This window comes from Diuraphis noxia, unplaced genomic scaffold (assembly GCF_037042655.1).
Source record: "Diuraphis noxia isolate RWA-SAM2 unplaced genomic scaffold, SU_Dnox_SAM2 contig0005, whole genome shotgun sequence".
NCBI lineage: Eukaryota > Metazoa > Arthropoda > Insecta > Hemiptera > Aphididae > Diuraphis > Diuraphis noxia.
Genome location: NW_028301715.1, coordinates 12,795,461 through 12,817,619, shown reverse-complemented (window position 1 = coordinate 12,817,619; position 22,159 = coordinate 12,795,461). Strand labels below are relative to the sequence as shown.

Genomic DNA, 22,159 nt, shown 5'->3' with positions numbered 1-22,159 from the left:
ACAGACATAAAATATGCTATTTTTTTTAGTATGACATTAAATATGTTTATATATAATAATACTATGATAAATTATAAATGCTATTGGCCTTTGATGTCGACGCAAAAATTATAAAAAATATCAAGACTAATAAAAAAGAAAAATTTAGTTGAATAAAAGGTCAGAATAATTTTTGTTTAATTATAATTGTAAACCACATACTAAACATCACTGAGAGCTGTTTTAAAATTTAATTCAATTACTATACAAATACATATTGAGATACTTATCACTTTTCGTACCTTATAAAAATAAATTATAAATATTTAACCTCATAATTAATTTTTAGATTTATAATCATAATTTACTAATTATTTAATTGAGCTGCATTTCAAATTCTTCGATTTTAGATTTTTTATGTATCATCATTTTGATCATTTTGATCATTTTACTATTGTTCTCAAGTTTAATTTGTCGATAATACATATTTGCCGTCTGGTTGGGTAACTAAATATATATTTCAATAATTAGCATGTTTTTAAACAGTAATGATTTATACAATAGCAATAAAAGTTGTTTAAACTTAGTACTTACCATAGTACTATTCACTAAGTTTTGTTCAAATGCTGTAATTCGGTGCGCAATCTATGGTTCAATACAAGTATAAATAGAATAATATTAAATTTATGTAGGAATTGCTTAGTGTCGCGTAATTTTTCACAGTAAAAAAAAAATCCAATTCAACTTGAAACGTGTTAGTTTTAATCAGAAATCAAATATTAACGTAAATATCTTATTTTTCTCTCAATAATACTGTTGCAGACATAAATTATAATACAAATAAAATTTGTAATGAAAAATGGTTACCTAATCTCTTGGCTTTTTAGGTTCTGAGCGGAGCGAAGAATGTATTGATTTTACCTTGATGTGTTTTTTGTTAATTTTTTAATTAATTTTTTTTGTGTATGTTATCACGTTTTGGGGCAATTAAAGTGCTTCGATTTTCTATTTCAGTACTAAGTAATCAAAATACAAATTGTCTGCTTCTAGAATAACTTTTTCCGTCAGTGCTTTAATATTTAATTCACTACTACGGAAGTTTTGATTTTGAAATTTTGGATTATCAAGTTCAAGGCTTAGTTTTTCACTATCGTCATAATAATGAATCACTTTCAATCTGTTCTTGCCACTCTTTCCCTTTTTTATGCCTTCTTGCATCTGTTTGATTTTATTGTGGATGCTAACTAATTCCATTAGAGATACTATTTGGGGCCTGAGTGGCGCAGTGGTCACGTAGTTGACTACGAATCACACAGTCATCGGTTCGATTCATAGCAAAGTGCAAAAAAATTAGTATTCTCTTTGCATACCATACTAACTCTAATTTCAGATTTTCACAGATGTCTCTAGACTTGAGTATTCCATGTTCAGCGTCATTCAAATAAGACACTAAATTTCGTTTAACTGAAATTGCATCCTTTATTTCAATAACTAAAACAAACAATTGTAGCCAAATCTTCACATTTCTAGACTTAATTCCATTTCTTTAATGATCTTAATTAGTTGTTCTCAAAGTTATTTAAAGTTACATCCGAGATTTGCTTTTTCTTCCAGTACTTACCATTTTTTCATGATCAGTTTTTTTGGCCAATTCTGATTTCATTAAATCAACCAAAACATTATCTATCATTAACACTTATTTGAAATGAATTATTTCTAGGAATCGAAAATTCAATACTTTTCTTAAGGTACGTTTTACTTGCAGCGTCTCTGGTCTAATGCGTTTCTGCGTCCATTTTCCTATGTGCGTTTGACGCGGCAGTGAGCGTCAACACCGGTCGGGACCAATGCATCGCGTCAACCACCAGTGTAAGGATGTCAAAAAAGTTTATAATTTCCTCTGAAGACGAGATGTTGATAGATTTTGTTAAAACAAAGTTTTATACGGTTGTTCTCATCCCAAAAATAAGTATTCTTAATTTTAAAACTGATGATCGTCATAAATTTATTTATTTGCATTTTTTTTATACTAGAACATGAAGATTATACAATATAATGTATCGTGTATACTACAATTTTATTGCGATCGACCTATAGTCCTATAAAGATCGACTGATTAGTGACGCTTTCTTATTTCCTGTTTTCGATTTGTAAAAGTTTTTTAACAATTTAGAAAAAAAATTGACATGAAATTTGGTATTGGTTATTTTTTGATTGAATATTTGTAAAACATTTGGAACGGTCGTGGCGTTTAAACGCTGTTTGGAAAATCTCCAGTAAATGAATTGTAATAAATTATTTAGAGCAATGAAATCGTAAAAAATAATATAAACGTTTAAAAATTGTGAACCAAAATTCAAAAAGGGTGACATTTTGGAAAACAAAATGGATGGGGGAGATTGGCACCCGCAGGCAAATGTTTTTCAAGTAGCAAAAAAAATAAATTTGCAAAAAAATTATATTTATGATATAAGAATACATATTGAGGACTTTGTAATGTGTAGGTAATCTAAAGATAATAAAATGCAAAACGTATTCAAAAGTAACAATATATTGTAGAACAATAATTATAGAGTGGGCACAAAATTACTAATGATTAGAAAATGAGTACACAAAAATCTTAAAGTTACATTTTGAAAAAAAAAATGGGAAGGGGGAGATTGGCGCCCGTAGGCAAATGTTTTTCAAGAAGCAAAAAAAAATTTCACTAAAAATTATATTGTAATAATATACACAATGAAGACCACAGTATGTTATCTCCAGAAAACGAATTGTAATAAATTATTAAGAACAATGAAATCGTAATTAAATGATTATTTGGAGGGCCCAAAGTTGCTAATGTTAAAAAATCCTGAACCCAAAAATCTTAAAGGGTGGCATTTCGGAAAAAAAATACAAAGGGGGAGATTGGCGCCCGCATGCAAATGTTTTTCAAGAATCAAAAAAAGAAATTCACAAAAAATTAAGATATAAGAATACATATTGAGGACTGTATAGTGTGTAATCTAAAGATAATAAAATGCAAAACGTTGGTACCTATATATATAACTACTTATTTACATATTACATTATGAATGATTAATACCAAAATCTATAAAAAGGTATTAAATTACTACTATAGGTATTATTCTCGGTACCTGGTAATGATGTTAATATATTGTTCAAAATTTTAATTTTAATATCAAAAGTTACACAAATTACCATGTAGGTATTTAATTAGAAATAATGTAACATACATTGCAGTATATCAGAAAATATAATATTATAAACTATTATAATACAAATCCATCTTATTTAATTATTGTTTTTAACAATCTGTAATATCATAGAAATTGATATTAAAATGTATTCTTTTGTATAGGTATATACCTAATAATATTTGGTCACTGTTTTAGATTCCGAACGAAGTGATTTCTAATTGAGTTCACTGGTGCTATTAAAAAAAAAAAAAAAAAATTGGTGTAAAATAAAGTAATAAAGTATAAACATATAAATAGTAATGTATTTGATGGTATATGAATTATACTACTGAATTATTACTATTAAAATAACCACACGTGGTTTAATACACTATGTGAATTGAATTGTCATGTATTTATAATTCACGTGGGCCCATGATAAAAATATCGGTTTACTATAATATAAGAGCGTAACCGCCACAAGTTCTGATTGTATAGTCTAAACAACATATGTCAATACGTCATACAATGCAACAGAAAGATCTGACAAACGAAATAACTTGGGAAATAAAAATGGAAATAGGGATTGGCGCCCGCAGGCAAATGATTTTTAAGAAACAAAATAGAAATTTGGGTAAAATTATTGTCTTGGAATAAACAATGATAACTGTACTATGTATTCTTAAGAAAAAAGTATTAAATAAAATATAAGGGCAACTAAATAATGATATAATAAGGTTTTTTTATGTGGCAAGTGACTAATAAAGTTTAAAAATTGTGTCCACAAAAATAAACTAGAGCTATATTTCTAAAATAAAAATGGAAAGGGAGCATTGGCACCCGCAGGCAAATGATTTTTAAGAATTAAAAAAGAAATTTGGATAAAAGTATGGTCTTAAAATACATAATGAAGTCTGCATTATGTATTCTCAAGAAAAATAAATGAAACAAAATATGAAGGATAACTAAATCATGATATAATTATGTATTTTATGTGGCAAGTGGCTAATCAAGTTTAAAAATTGTGTCCACAAAAATAAACTATAGCTATATTTCTATAATAAAAATGGAAAGGGGGTATTGGCGCCCGCAGGCAAATGATTTTTAAAAATCAAAAAAGAAATTTGGACAAAATTATGGTCTTAAAATACATAATTAAGTCTGCATTATGTATTCTCAAGAAAAATAAATGAAGGATAACTAACACATGATATAATTATGTTTTTTAGTGGCAAGTGACTAATAAAGTTTAAAAATTATGTACACAAAGATATACTAGAGCTATATTTCGAAAATAAAAATGGAAAGGGGGTATTGGCACCCGCAGGCAAATGATTTTTAAGGATCAAAAAAAAATTTTGGACAAAATTATGGTCTTAAAATACATAATGAAGTCTGCATTATGCATTCTCAAGAAAAATAAATGAAGGATAACTAACTCATGATAAAATTATATTTTTTGTCTCTAGTGGTTATAAAGTTTGAAATTTGTGTTCATAACAATAAACTAGAGCTATATTTCGAAAATAAAAATGGAAAGGGGGTATTGGCGCCCACAGGCAAATGATTTTTAAGAATCAAAAAAGAAATTTAGATAAAATTATGGTCTTTATAAAATACATGATGAAGTCTGAATTATGTATTCTCAAGAAAAATAAATGAAACAAAATATGAAGGATAACTAAATCATGATATAATTATGTATTTTATGTGGCAAGTGGCTAATCAAGTTTAAAAATTGTGTCCACAAAAATAAACTATAGCTATATTTCTATAATAAAAATGGAAAGGGGGTATTGGCGCCCGCAGGCAAATGATTTTTAAAAATCAAAAAAGAAATTTGGACAAAATTATGGTCTTAAAATACATAATTAAGTCTGCATTATGTATTCTCAAGAAAAATAAATGAAGGATAACTAACACATGATATAATTATGTTTTTTAGTGGCAAGTGGTTAATAAAGTTTAAAAATTGTGTTCATAACAATAAACTAGAGCTATATTTCGAAAATAAAAATGGAAAGGGGGTATTGGCGCCCACAGGCAAATGATTTTTAAGAATCAAAAAAGAAATTTAGATAAAATTATGGTCTTTATAAAATACATGATGAAGTCTGAATTATGTATTCTCAAGAAAAATAAATGAAACAAAATATGAAGGATAACTAAATCATGATATAATTATGTTTTTTATGTGGCAAGTGGTTAACAAAGTTTAAAAATTGTGTCCACAAAAATAAACTAGAGCTATATTTCTAAAATAAAAATGGAAAGGGGGCATTGGCACCCGCAGGCAAATGATTTTTAAGAATCAAAAAAGAAATTTGGGTAAAATTATTGTCTTGGAATACACAATGATAACTGCACTATGCATTCTCAAGAAAAAGAAATGAAATAAAATATGAAGGATAACTAAATCATGATATAATTATGTATTTTATGTGGCAAGTGGCTAATCAAGTTTAAAAATTGTGTCCACAAAAATAAACTATAGCTATATTTCTATAATAAAAATGGAAAGGGGGTATTGGCGCCCGCAGGCAAATGATTTTTAAAAATCAAAAAAGAAATTTGGACAAAATTATGGTCTTAAAATACATAATTAAGTCTGCATTATGTATTCTCAAGAAAAATAAATGAAGGATAACTAACTCATGATAAAATTATATTTTTTGTCTCTAGTGGTTATAAAGTTTGAAATTTGTGTTCATAACAATAAACTAGAGCTATATTTCGAAAATAAAAATGGAAAGGGGGTATTGGCGTCCACAGGCAAATGATTTTTAAGAATCAAAAAAGAAATTTAGATAAAATTATGGTCTTTATAAAATACATGATGAAGTCTGAATTATGTATTCTCAAGAAAAATAAATGAAACAAAATATGAAGGATAACTAAATCATGATATAATTATGTTTTTTATGTGGCAAGTGGTTAACAAAGTTTAAAAATTGTGTTCACAAAAATAAACTAGAGCTATATTTCTAAAATAAAAATGGAAAGGGGGCATTGGCACATGCAGGCAAATGATTTTTAAGAATCAAAAAAGAAATTTGGATAAAATTATGGTCTTAAAATACATAATGATAACTGTACTATGTATTCTTAAGAAAAAAGTATTAAATAAAATATAAGGATTACTAAATAATATGATATAATTATGTATTTTATGTGGCAAGTGGTTAATAAAGTTTAAAAATTGTGTCCCCAAAAATAAACTAGAGTTATATTTCGAAAATAAAAATGGAAAGGGGGTATTGGCGTCCGCAGGCAAATGATTTTTAAGGATCAAAAATGAAATTTGGAGAAAATTATGGTATTAAAATACATAATGAAGTCTGCATTATGTATTCTCAAGAAAAATAAATGAAGGATAACTAAATCATGATATAATTATGTTTTTTAGTGGCGAGTGGCTTATAAAGTTTATAAATTGTGTCCACAAAAATAAACTATAGCTATATTTCTAAAATAAAAATGGAAATAGGGTATTGGCGCCCGCAGGCAAATGATTTTTAAGAATCAAAAAAGAAATTTGGATAAAATTATGGTCTTAAAATACATAATGAAGTCTGCATTATGTTTTCTCAAGAAAAATAAATGAAGGATAACTAACACATGATATAATTATGTTTTTTAGTGGCAATTTGCTAATCAAGTTTAAAAATTGTGTCCACAAAAATAAACTAGATCTATATTTCTAAAATAAAAATGGAAAGGGGGCATTGGCACATGCAGGCAAATGATTTTTAAGAATCAAAAAAGAAATTTGGATAAAATTATGGTCTTAAAATACATAATGATAACTGTACTATGTATTCTTAAGAAAAAAGTATTAAATAAAATATAAGGATTACTAAATAATATGATATAATTATGTATTTTATGTGGCAAGTGGTTAATAAAGTTTAAAAATTGTGTCCACAAAAATAAACTATAGCTATATTTCTAAAATAAAAGTGGAAAGGGGGTATTGGCGCCCGCAGGCAAATGATTTTTAAAAATCAAAAAAGAAATTTGGACAAAATTATGGTCTTAAAATACATAATGAAGTCTGCATTATGTATTCTCAAGAAAAATAAATGAAGGATAACTAACACATGATATAATTATGTTTTTTAGTGGCAAGTGGTTAATAAAGTTTAAAAATTGTGTTCATAACAATAAACTAGAGCTATATTTCGAAAATAAAAATGGAAAGGGGGTATTGGCGCCCACAGGCAAATGATTTTTAAGAATCAAAAAAGAAATTTAGATAAAATTATGGTCTTTATAAAATACATGATGAAGTCTGAATTATGTATTCTCAAGAAAAATAAATGAAACAAAATATGAAGGATAACTAAATCATGATATAATTATGTTTTTTTTTGTGGCAAGTGACTAATAAAGTTTAAAAATTGTGTCCCCAAAAATAAACTAGATCTATATTTCGAAAATAAAAATGGAAAGGGGGTATTGGCGCCCGCAGGCAAATGATTTTTAAGAATCAAAAAAGAAATTTGGGTGAAATAATGGTCTTAATATACATAATGAAGACTGCATTATGCATTCTCAAGAAAAAGAAATGAAATAAAATATGAAGGATAACTAAATCATGATATAATTATGTATTTTATGTGGCAAGTGGTTAATAAAGTTTAAAAATTGTGTCCACAAAAATAAACTATAGCTATATTTCTAAAATAAAAGTGGAAAGGGGGTATTGGCGCCCGCAGGCAAATGATTTTTAAAAATCAAAAAAGAAATTTGGACAAAATTATGGTCTTAAAATACATAATGAAGTCTGCATTATGTATTCTCAAGAAAAATAAATGAAGGATAACTAACACATGATATAATTATGTTTTTTAGTGGCAAGTGGCTAATCAAGTTTAAAAATTGTGTCCACAAAAATAAACTAGATCTATATTTCTAAAATAAAAATGGAAATAGGGTATTGGCGCCCGCAGGCAAATGATTTTTAAGAATCAAAAAAGAAATTTGGAGAAAATTATGGTCTTAATATACATAATGAAGACTGCATTATGTATTCTGAAGAAAAATAAATGAAGGATAACTAACTCATGATAAAATTATATTTTTTAGTCTCAAGTGGTTATAAAGTTTGAAATTTGGTTTCACATCAATAAACAAGAGCTATATTTCGAAAATAAAAATGGAAAGGGGGTATTGGCGCCCACAGGCAAATGATTTTTAAGAATCAAAAAAGATATTTGGGTAAAATTATTGTCTTGGAATACACAATGATAACTGCACTATGCATTCTCAAGAAAAAGAAATGAAATAAAATATGAAGGATAACTAAATCATGATATAATTATGTATTTTATGTGGCAAGTGGCTAATCAAGTTTAAAAAATGTGTCCAAAAAAATAAACTATAGCTATATTTCTATAATAAAAATGGAAAGGGGGAATTGGCGCCGGCAGGCAAATGATTTTTAAAAATCAAAAAAGAAATTTGGACAAAATTATGGTCTTAAAATACATAATGAAGTCTGCATTATGTATTCTGATGAAAAATAAATGAAGGATAACTAACTCATGATAAAATTATATTTTTTGTCTCTAGTGGTTATAAAGTTTGAAATTTGTGTTCATAACAATAAACTAGAGCTATATTTCGAAGATAAAAATGGAAAGGGGGTATTGGCGCCCGCAGGCAAATGATTTTTAAGAATCAAAAGAGAAATTTGGATAAAACTATGGTCTTAAAATACATAATGATGACTGCACTATGTATTCTCAAAAAAAATAAATGAAGAATAACTAAATCATAATATAATTATGTTTTTTAGTGGCAAGTGGCTAATCAAGTTTAAAAATTGTGTCCACAAAAATAAACTAGATCTATATTTCTAAAATAAAAATGGAAATAGGGTATTGGCGCCCGCAGGCAAATGATTTTTAAGAATCAAAAAAGAAATTTGGGTAAAATTACTGTCTTGGAATACACAATGATAACTGTACTATGTATTCTTAAGAAAAAAGTATTAAATAAAATATAAGGGTTACTAAATAATGATATAATTATGTTTTTTTTTGTGGCAAGTGACTAATAAAGTTTAAAAATTGTGTCCACAAAAATAAACTAGATCTATATTTCTAAAATAAAAATGGAAATAGGGTATTGGCGCCCGCAGGCAAATGATTTTTAAGGATCAAAAAAGAAATTTGGAGAAAATTATGGTCTTAAAATACATAATTAAGACTGCATTATGTATTCTCAAGAAAAATAAATAATAGATAACTAAATCATGATATAATTATGTTTATTTTGTGGCAAGTGGCTAATAATGTTTAAAAATTGTGTCCACAATAATAAACTAGATGAACAAACTATGATCAGAGGACGCATTATTTATTGTGATTGACATTAGTTCATATGAAATACTGGTATAACACTAATACTCGTATGGCTTTAAAACCGTGATCCAAATTATGACAATATTAATCAGGTATATATAATATTTTAAGTATTAAGTATTAATTATAAAAGCTAAAAAGGATGTATTATTCACTAACATATAAGTATAAAATTATATTTTAGTATTAATATTTTCCTCATTAATTTTTAAATATTTTTCAGTGTTATGTTGACAATTTTGAATACCTTGTTAGTTAGTAGGAAAAGATCTATGCAAAGGTGACGACCAATGATGATAGTCATCTATCATCACTCGAGCTCAACTTACCATTCTCTTTAGGTACCTAACCTAAACAAACCTCCTAATGACTTAATTAACCATCTGCATGTCCGCGGGGAAGGCAGTGCCGTAGCCAGGGTTAGGATTTCGGGAGGGAAAAAGTGTATACAGTACTATACACCCAATACCCCTCGGAAGGCTGACTACGACACTGGGTTTAATAAGTATCAATCTAAATGATCGTAGAAAAATAAATGCTATTTGGGTAACGCGTGACAAACGGATGGTTAACTAGGACACTTTGAATAAAAAGATCCTTAGTTGATTTCCAATATAAGTGTTTACTTATCAAGTTGTTCTCTTGATTGTTAACCTCTTAGAAATAGCTCTTATTATTAAGATGTTGTGCCTCTTGAAATATATTTCTCACTACTAGATTTTTAGGACTTCGGTGCAACTGCTTCTTAGATAATATATTATGGAAAGAGCCATGCCCATTTTTTTGGTGTACATAACTTTAAGCACATATTTATATGACCACGAGTGTCTGGCCGCGATGAGTGTATTAATGAGTATACGTGAGGGGAACTATTGTTAACACATCCATAGTACATTGTATGAAGTCCTAATCAAAAATTGTCATCGAAACTCGCAAGTATGATTGGATGTAAATAGTACAAGTAATAACTAATAATTATTAAAGATTTATGTGTTTTTATTGTCTCCGACTTACAAAAGTCCTGTTGAAGAGAATGAAAGTGCGACATCCTCTATAAAGCAAAACAACTTTTGTCATATTATTACAATATTGGTGTAATATCTAAATTATTTCCCCTTCCAACACACTAAATTTATAGTTATCATGCTTTTCTGGGCCCAAAAACGTCGGGTGATACCATAATGGTAATTTTATTTTTATTTTTATATGGTACCTAATAAAAACGACCCTAGACACCAGAAATTGAATAATTATAATTTTGAATATTTTTTAAATGAAACGATCTAAAAAAAGTGTACACAATCTGTTCTGCAATAAATTATTATTATTTATTATTTCAACATAACATTTTGCTGTGTGATTGGTAATCTTTACATCACTGTGTCTGTACATTTTTTGTGACAAAGACCAATTGTCCAGAAGAAAATTTAATCATCTAAAATATCTCAAATTACATACTTATTGTTAATTATTATTATTAAAAAGTTATAGTATGAAGTATAATATCTCATATAGACTTAAACAATGTACAATTGGTTTCTTATTATTTTTATTATTACATAATATACGTCTTTTTTTTAAACAAATCCTTCGGCAATTATATATCCATATTGCGTGTGTTTGTTTAGAAACACGTGAGTTTGTGGGGTAAGGATTCGTCACTAAGAACCCAGGTGGTCACCCATCCAGGAGCTAGTGACGCCAGGCGATGTTTGACCACGGCAAACCACCGCGCCACACCATACCCCAAAATACAGTATACGACTAGTGTGCATTGCACATACCAGGCCAGAGGCAATTTTTTTGTTTTCAAAATATCAACTGCATAACCTGATTTTACTGTTTGGTTTTAAACACATGTAAATATGACGAGGATTCGTCACTAAGAACCCAGGTGGTTGCCCATCCGGGAGCTAGCAACGACAGTCGATGTGTTGACCTTTAGGTCCAAAATTTACTTTTTTAACATAATATAGAAACCATATCTATTATATTAGATAATTAGTACTTGTTCTTCTATTTTTCATCAATTTCAAGAATGTTTTTTTTATTTTTATAGCTAATAATAACAACAACACGTATGTCACTTAAAATATTGAATACCTAGGTAATAAATACATTCGTGAACAACAAAATTTTTTTTTTTATTTCTAAAATCTTAAATTCAAAAATTCCATTAGACTAGTCGAAAAAGTATAGGTACGATTAACACTAGTATAGATTCCAACACTCAACTAAAATAATAATTTAATAATGATCTCAGAAAAATGAACTATCACCAGATCTTATTTCTTCTTTCCAGTATTAGAGATTTGGATTAATTTTAAAAAACTAGTAATATAAGTTAAATTTTTTTAATCACCTTCAAAAGTTGTTTTTCTTTTATCTGGACAAATTACTATTACAAATTTTTATTTTAATACATTTTATGTTTTCTAGAGCAAAGACTTTTTATGCATTTTATATATTTTTTACTTTTTTGTAAGCTTTATTGTATGCTTATTTCTAGGTTAGTAATAGTACAAAGCATATTTAAAAACTTATGTGATAAAATTCTGAATGTTTTTAGTGCATCTTTTGATAGTTTATCGAAATTCAAGCACTTAGGTAATATTTTTATGGATCAAAATAAAATTATATTAAATGAAAGAAAAATGAAATTTTTACTAGCTTTTTAATTTTTTTTTTAAATTTATACAATATATCATGTGTCTCAAATAACAGGGTACACTTTATTGCTCATTAACCTGTAAATATCTTTCAATTCTGTTTGTTGGACTTCAAACTAGACAAATCAATCATAAATTCCTATATCACTTAAAATTCTTTTAACTCATCTATTTCTTCTATCTTTTTAAATGCAAATCCCTATTTTAAATATCATTTATGGATATCATGAAATTCTCATACAAAGAAGGGCTCATCTGATCATACCAACCTAGTATGTCGGGTTACAAAACAAAAAAATTTAATTTTCAATAATTTACAAAATAAATAATGCCATTATACACTATAAAAAAACCCAAATTTACTGGAGATCAAATCAAAAAACTAAGAAGTATAAATAAAATATAAATAATCACCATTTAAATCATCTACAAAAAATGATTTAATCAACTATACTTTTATTAACAAAAAAACTATTTAGGTAATCAAAAAACATAATTTGTAATCAACATCGTTATACTTAACAATTATAACTATAATTTTTATCAGATTTAAATAAAAATATTTAACCAATTTAGTCACTTATGAACAGGCAAGAAATTATATTAACATATATAATATACAATATTCATACAACTTCAAAAACAAAATTATCATTAATGACAAATTAATAAAGAAACACAGACTCAGGTTTAACATAAATTAACTGAATTTTATATATCTATACTCACGTTCCTATTCAATCATAAAAAATATATGCTTTAATTAATAATAAAATGTAGGATAAAGAAAACCGACATTCAAAAACCTTTCGATTATTATCAATCAAAATATCAAACTATAGCTTACAAATTAACATATTATTAAAATGTAAGGATTTAATTCATCACAAAGTGGCGTCCAAAAAAATGTGACTGTTATTCATAAAAGATTTAAATGAACATATACATTTCACTAAAATAACCCTGATCAGATTATTTTTAAAAAGAATATTTTAAACACAGAGTTGTTAAGATTCAAATAAATTTAAAATTATAGTCTAAACGTGGAATAATAATAAATAAAATATAATCCAGAAATGTTTAACACATTTTTTACAAGAGATTTAAACACTGAGTTGTTAGCATTCAAATCAATTTAAAATTATAATCCAATGACTAATAATAAATAAAATATAATCCAAATATTAACATATTTTTTATAAAAGAATTAAACACAGAGATGTTTAAATTCAAATAAAATAAAAATATATAGTCCAAATAATGACTTATAATAAATAAAATATAATCCAAAGAAGATTAATACATTTTTTATAAAATAATTAAACACACTACACACAGTTGTTAAGATTCAAAGAAAATTAAAATATATAGTCCATACTATGACATATAAAATAAATAAAATATATTCCAAAGAAGAATTTAAACATTTTTTATAAAAGAATTAAACACAGAGATGTTTAGATTCAAATAAATTAAAATTGTAGTCCAACGATAACTAATATTAAATAAAATAAAATCCAGAAATGTTTAACACATTTTTTACAAAAGATTTAAACACTGAGTTGTTAGGATTCAAATCAATTTAAAATTATAATCCAATAACTAAAAATAAATAAAATATAATCTAAAGAAGATTAATACAATTTTAATAAAAGAATTAAACATAGAGATGTTTAGATTCAAATAAAATAAAAATATATTATAACTATATTATAGTCCAAATGATGACTAATAATAAATAAAATATAATCCAAAGAAGATTAATACAATTTTAATAAAAGAATTAAACATAGAGATGTTTAGATTCAAATAAAATAAAAATATATTATAACTATATTATAGTCCAAATGATGACTAATAATAAATAAAATATAATCCAAAGATGATTAGTAAATTTTTTATAAAATAATTAAACACAGAGATGTTTAGATTTAAGTAAAATTAAAATTATAGTCCAAACGATGACTAATAATAAAAAAAAACATAATCCATAGCAGATTATCGGGAATATAATTCATAGTCGACTTTTAACAAATGATTCTGATTTAAATACAAAAGAAAAAAAATAATGATAAAAAAATAAAGGTCCAGAGATAACAACAATGATCAAATAACTGAAACAAACAACAAAGTTTACTTAACATAATTGTTCATAATCATGGGCAAAATGAATTTTTCAATAATATCAAACAAATGTTTCTTTTTCAAAAATAATAGGGAACTATAAGATTTCACCTTTGATATATCACACAAAAATGGTAAAGAAAACAGAGTATCAGGCGGGCTATAAAACAATAACATAAATATAAACTATAAAAACATTGGAATTGACAAATCATTTAATTAGGTACGAATGTACGACATAAATCCATCAAATTCCAAAGATCAATTTAGCATTTACAACAAAAGCTATTAATGAACTCAAAGAAAATATAAATAAAAACATATTAAGGAAATCACGACAATATGTCATAATAAATAACATATTATATCATCAACAATGCACACCATATTATACCAAATATAGCATTTTTTTTTTCCTAATGCATGATTTTGAACCTTATTTTCCAATAGATATTATAGTAATACCAGAAAAAGCATGCCTTATAACATATAAAAATTATTAAAGGAACTAAACGAAATAAGGAATGAAATTCCACAAATAGTAAAAAAGGGCACAAATTAATCAAAAAAATTATTTAGACAAAAGTCACGGAATAGTAAGCTTTAATCCAGGTGACCAAGAATTAATAAAATATCCATTTTCACAAATAGGCAAAACGCCTAAATTAGCACAAAAATACAGAGGCCAATTTAAAATAATTTAAAAATAATAAATAAATATCAGAATTAAATTATAAAGTAAAATTAATCTTTGGTAATAAACTAACTGAAAACATCATTCATGTTAGAAGAATAAAATCATATTATAATATAATCATACATAATAATATAATATAATCATATTATAAAAATACAAATTAAGCAAGCCTTACAACATATAAAAATTATTAAAGGAACTAATTGAAATAAGGAATGAAATTCCACAAATAGTAAAAAAAGGGCACAAATTAAATAAAAAAAAATTTCAAAAAAAAAAATACTCATGGGAAACAAAAAGTGGAAGTCTACTCCAATCACAAAAACAACAAAACCAAGTTGTATGGATACCTCTAAAATATTTGAGTTAAAAGAATTTTAAGTCATATAGAAATTTATGATTGATTACAGGGTATAATTAAAGGGTAATGAGTGATAAAGTGTACCTACCCTGTTTTGTGGGACACACGATATATATATATATATAAACATATGATAAATGCATAAAATATTTAATTAAGTGATTTTTATAGTATAATAAAAGAATGTAATTTTTTTTAAGGCATATTAAACTGGGTATATTTAATGAATAATTAATAAGTACATAAAAGTCCTAGCTCTACAGTTTTTTATTAATTATAACTTTTACTTCCAATCATGTGCCTTATAACTTTTCATAATTAGACTATTAACTATAATATGTTAAACGAAATAGCAAATTCATGTATAAAAATGAAATTTGTTTTTTTAAAGATGATATTAATTTGATTGATTTTAACAAAATATGTATAAGTCATACTTTTTACAAGTCTTATAATAATGTAAACAATCAACAATCAAGAGCTTTTTTGACTTGATAACACTTAAGAGGATGTCAGTGCATTTCTTTATTTTCTCTCTGACCCACGCACAACATAGCAAATATTATGTTCACTATAATCATAATAATTTCTAAAATTAGAGTGAAATGGCCTCTTTTAAAATTTTAAGATACTTATTATTAATATCTAGAGCATCTTATGGCTATATTTTAAGCGAGCTATGAATACTTTAAAATACTCATAACTCACTTAATAATTAAAGTATAATATGCCCTAGATAAAAATCTAACCATTCATTTTTCTCTAATTTTAGAAATTATTAAGATTATTGTGAACAAAAAATTTGATATATTGCACATGAGTCGGAGAAAAAAAATTCCACTGGCATCCTCTTAATCGGCCTAACCAACCTTCTCTTTTTATTCTATCCCATAAGTCGAAGGTTGTAAACCTTACCTAACCTGGTAGTATCACTCAAAGGGTCGAGTGACCTTTGCAATTTAAGATCCTTTCCTACATATTCAGAATTGTTAACATAACTATTCTACCTAACTATCCCCCTTCCCCCCACCTAACCTAATCCTCACTCTCTGCCATTACCCCTCTTTCTTCCTATCCCTATCACGCCCTCCCCTTCACCTATCTCAATGTCTCTCACAACCTCTCACAATTCTCTCTCGCTTTTTGTTCTGTTCCCCCACCTAACCTTATCATCTCCCTTTGACACTACCTCTCTCTCACCCTATCACTTTCACATCATCCCCCTCACCAATCTCTCTCACACTCATTCGTCTTACATTCCCCCTCTACCCGTTTTTCTCACACTTGCACCCTCTCATTCACTTTATCTCCTTATCCTTCATCCTATCTACCTCGCTCACTTCCTCTCACACTATCCTTCTCTCGCCCTCTCTTTACAAGTCACTATAGTACCTACCCTGCCCTACCTAACCTAATCTAACCTTACCTCACACTAACTCACACTCTCTCTCTCTCTCTCTCTCCCCCCCCCCTATCTCTTTATCCTTCTATGCCCCCACTCTCACACTCCCAGTCCCTATAGTACCTACAGGTCATCGTACCTGATAATTGGAAAAATATTTAAATATCATTGAGGAAACTATTAAAAAAAAAAATTTAATTATTATACCTGATCAATTTCCTAATTTTTATCACGATTTTATTGATAACTTGAATAGTGTTATACCAGTGGTTAGAAATGAATAATTTAAAAATTGCAAGTAATCTATCCCCTGATCAATTAATAAATTAATAAAATAAAAATAAACCTACTGAAAAATAGAAAATCACTTACCCAATATCTGAATCTACTATAGAACTTCATCTTCGAAACATTGTTAATACATTTCACACAGGCTTCACAACGAATATGATATTTAGTTGGCAAATCTTCACTGACGAATACCATCTCTGAAATTTCAATAAAATATTCAACAATATTCTGACCTATTCATTTTAGATTCTGAACGATGTGATGAATGTATATTGATTTTACAATGATGTGTGTGTGTGTTTTTTTTTGTGTCTGTGTACAGCATAACTATTCAAAATAATGCTTCAATTTCTAATTTTGAGGGTGGTTTCTGATGTAAAAGTGAATATCCTTGGTGCATTATAGAGGTCAAAAGTAAGCATTTTCCAACAGTTTTCAAAAAATTCGAGAAAAACAAGAAAAAAAGTGACGGCAAAACGGGAATTTGTACACAAAACCAGTTTTCGACCAAATACATTTTTTTATATGGTTGTAATTCAAAAACTAATCACTGTAAATACTAGGAATTTTCACCAAATGTTTATGTTAGTGATATCTATATACAGTTTAATTTTCAATTGAGTTATTTATAGACAACTGAAATTTTCAATTTTACTGAACATTTTTTTTTGAAGTGTTGATGAAATTTTTTTGGCCCTATCAAAATACTTGAAATTTTAATAAAAACTTTCTAATAGGTTATTCTTATAGTGAAAATTATTAGCATACCTAAGTACAATTTTTTTTTATTTGCATTTGAAGTTCAAATATTGACAAAAATTCGTCAAAACCATGAATATTTGCAAATTATTTTGTTGTTCAAAATTCATAATATAGTTTGGATTTATATTTAAGGTTATAAAATTTAACACTAAGTTTTGTTTCAAATAGCTATAGAGAAAATTTGATGTGTCATTATAGGAAAAATGTTTTGAGCGTTTGAGTTTTAAATTTTTATGAAATCGCGTAATGATAACGATTTATCCTCAAACCAGGTACCTATATGTATATCTATGATAATATAAGGTATTATGAATTATGATAACTACATGCAATGTTTTTGGAAAAATTGATTAACCATGCCTTATGCAAAATGCGTCTTAATTTAAAAATAAAATATTTGTTTCAAAATAGAATATATGACAATATTTAAATATAATATATTCTACACTGACAAATCATTTCCGTTCAGAATCGTTTTTCGTATACAATGATACCTATCATATGCATTCAAATTTAACCTACCCTTGTCAGAGGTCCAACCCACCCCCTAATGTACAGCACAGCGACATCCACTTACCCGCTTTTTTTTATCATTACAGATAATATATAGCTAAACAATCCGTTTAATGTTATTATGTTTTTTGATTATTTTATTCAAGAACTTATTAATTTTATATGGCTATAAAAACATTATACCTACTGTATGGCTACTAAAACTCTAGTATCGATTGCGTATTATAGTTTGTTTATTTATTTTATTTCAAGAATTCATGAATATTATAATTATTATTCTATATTAATTTTTGAAAGATTGAGTTTTAGAAAATGAACAAAAATTCTATTGCAATAAATTAGAGTTTGGTTATTTATCTAACCTTACGCAACTTCATATTAAATAATAACTGTACAATTTTGAAGAAAATAATTACTCCTGTGTGTATGTATTAGGTAGATACACTATTTTAACTGATATTTATTATATGTATGATAACTAAGTTATAATATATTTTTCATAGCCGCTTAGTTCACCATTCAGTGACCAATTATTTTAGCCTTTAGGACATAGGGCTTTATAGGTATACCTACAATGTAATAACATAATAAGTACTTATGATATTAGATATGAGATAAAAAATAAAGGTTATAAATAACTATAAATATCTATAATATAAATAATTTATCAAATTAAATATATTTTATTCTAAATTCTTGACTTCTAACGTTGGATTTGGAACAAATTACCATTTACGAATTAAAATTGCTCCTTATGAGTTTTGGAGACTGCAGGGTTATCAGTTAAAACGGATATTACAATTAACTAACTAAACAAAAATTGAAAAATGTCGATTACAAACACATACCTAGGTTATAAATTTATAATTATTATACGTCTGGCAACCTGAAAAACGACGTAGTGCTTTTATATTAATCGATCTCGCGTATTTCTTAATTTCGCGCTTAGAAATAAAATATGCGTCAACGATACTTGGAACTTGGGAATATATTTTTCGTGACGTTAAATATTTATTTAAAGCCTAACATAAGATTCTAGCCTCAAAAGAATATGAAAATAAACTTACCTCAAACATCGACTCTTTTTCGGGGTTTTGGTGAAATCCGAGACTCGTATTATGGGTACACTCCGATACCGACGTAAGAACGCATCAGATACTTAATTGAAATCTGGAAATATTATTAATTATGAAATTAAAATTATACGGAATTCAGAATATTTTTAGTTCGCGTTTGATCTAGTTAGTGCTCATTGAAATTATAATTTTAGAATCTATAATCGAATGTCACTTCTAATTCTGAAAAGACAATTGCCACAGATGATATTATGTTACGCTAATAGGATAAATCCAAAGATATGTTATATTTCAATAAAACTTCTATTACCAAGGAGGTTCACGTTTATGAATAATGTTCATTTAAATAAATCATATTTTAAATGTGATATAACAATAACCAAAAAATATTTGTAATTTTAAATTTAAATTATAATATAATATATTATTTTTCTTAGCCTATTTTTGTTTGATTATTGATTACGATCATGCATTCATGCTTCTTTTATGCATTACAGGTATTATATATCTAAAATAATCCGATTAATGTTTAATTTTTATCTTCCCTTCCTAGTTATAATGTGTTAATTTATGTTTTAAATATTTTATTCAAGATCTTATTATTTCTTCACTAGTTCACTGACCACAACAAGTTAACTACTAGAATTCGGATACCTAGGTACCGGTTCATTTTTATTTTAATAACGTAAAGATTAATTATAATTACTTGTATTAATGTTTATTTATTTTACTTCGATAATTTAAAAATATTATTCCAATTTATTATTTATGATTTTTTTATATATTGTGTTTTTTTTAGAAAATAAATAATAAATGCAATTTTAATAAATTATTGAATTAGATACCTACGTAAAATATAAAATAACCTATTCATGAAAAAAACCTAGACATAATTAGTTTTTTAAGAAAAACAAAATTGTTCAATCTCTATATAAAAAAAAAAAATGTTTTATACTGATTAAATAACCTACCATTGTATCAGTACCTACATATTATATTATATCATTATTGTAAATAAGTGTAACTAATGGCCTTTGTTGTCGATGTGATTATGCTCAATAAAAAAAAGAAATATATAAAATAATTATAAAATTGTTTACCTATAAATCTGTAAAAATTTAATTTAATTTTAAATGGTTTAACTTTTAAGCAATATGAATTATAAATATAATGTATAAATAGGTAATAATATATTAATCTATGCCAATTGTTGGCTTATTGTATATATTTTGTATAATATTATATACCCTAATAAATACCTACCGAATGTAATTTATTCTATTAATCATTTTCTGATAATTTCTAATGTAGGTACAAAACCTTATCAACCATAAATTTTAATTGAATTGTGTTATTGTTCTATGAAAATATTAACAGCTATTAAAAATGCAGAATTTAATATTACAAATAAATTAATATTGGATGGTTAAATACTACACCTTCAGTGATAAGTATATGAATATGAGAACAGTAAGTAGGTACTTAGCAGCTACACAGTTGCAATTTTTTACAAGCTATATTATTATAATATTTTTTCAGACAATTTACCATTGCAACCACACATAACACATTCAAACAAATCAAATGAAAGTTCACAAAATTTCATTGAGCCATAGTAGGTGCCAATGGGAACTTAGTGTGATAAAATAACTGACTCTAATAGTAAATAATAATTTTATCTTGATTTCGTGTTTATGTGAACTTTATGTTATAACTTATAACACAGTTTGTATTCTGTTTACAGATTTAGATAATATGAAGATTTTGATGATAGTATTAAAGACAAGGACTGGAAGGAAAATAAAAGCTCAGGAACATCATAAGAAAGGTCTAAAATCAGAATTTGATGACATTTTAACTAGAGCAAGGTGCCATAATAAAGATTTTTGTAACAACTTTAATAAAAATAATATCGGTCAAATGGTTTTATAGAGAGATATTAAATTAATTAAAGTTAAAAAAGAATTTCCTGATAAATTGTTTTTACACAAATTTAAACCACTTATGGGCAAGCAAATTATCAAGAAATTATAGTTTTAAAGAAAAATAGAAATTCAAAAATAAAATTATCAAACATACATTACATATGAAATTTGCATTTATTGAAAAGCCTGGAATCTAACAAATAAAAAATATTTAATTTTATCGCGCAAAGCAAAACTTATTCCAGATACTTAATATTATTTTTATAAAAACTTAAAAATATCTGAAATTAATAATACTTATAACAAATACTAATAAAATAATAATAATAATAAAAAACTATGAAGATGGTGATTAATTTATATAATAAAATTAGACTTATTATTTATTTATTTTCAAAGCCATAGGTAGCATAATATTATTAAACATAAGGCCATGATAAGTATAATGAGTAACTTTTTTTTTACATTGTATTTCAAACAAGTATTACCTATATTATTAAAATAATAATAAATTATTTAAAACAGAATTGTACAAATTAATTTAATGTAATCATGTTCAGTGGCGGCTTGAACTTTTTTTCCCTCGAATCACGTTTAATATTTTTACACCACCCACCCTAAAATATAGTTATTAGTTATTACTTATTATTGTACATTATCTGCTGAGTACACAAATTATATTTATTATTTATAATTTAATATTTAAATACCAACCTGCAAAAATGGTCCAATCTACCTTTTCCAACTATAAGACCTACCCACCCAACCACCCATTAATATTTTTGTGAATCACGTGATTCAAATATACTCCCT

At 26.2% G+C, this 22,159-nt stretch overlaps 2 long non-coding RNA genes across 2 annotated transcripts; one reads left to right on the top strand and one right to left on the bottom strand.

The window, feature by feature from the left end:
- Positions 1-13: 13 nt before the first annotated feature.
- On the bottom strand, positions 14-19,686 carry LOC149054919 (uncharacterized). Its single transcript, XR_016192222.1, has 4 exons — positions 19,413-19,686; positions 17,152-17,267; positions 574-3,412; positions 14-486 (listed from the first exon to the last, which is right to left on the bottom strand). It is a non-coding gene; the product is annotated as an uncharacterized LOC149054919 (long non-coding RNA).
- A 1,002-nt stretch (positions 19,687-20,688) lies between these two features.
- Positions 20,689-21,421, top strand: LOC149054918 (uncharacterized). The gene is made up of 3 exons (XR_016191884.1): positions 20,689-20,891; positions 20,961-21,083; positions 21,166-21,421. It is a non-coding gene; the product is annotated as an uncharacterized LOC149054918 (long non-coding RNA).
- The last annotated feature ends 738 nt before the right edge of the window (positions 21,422-22,159 follow it).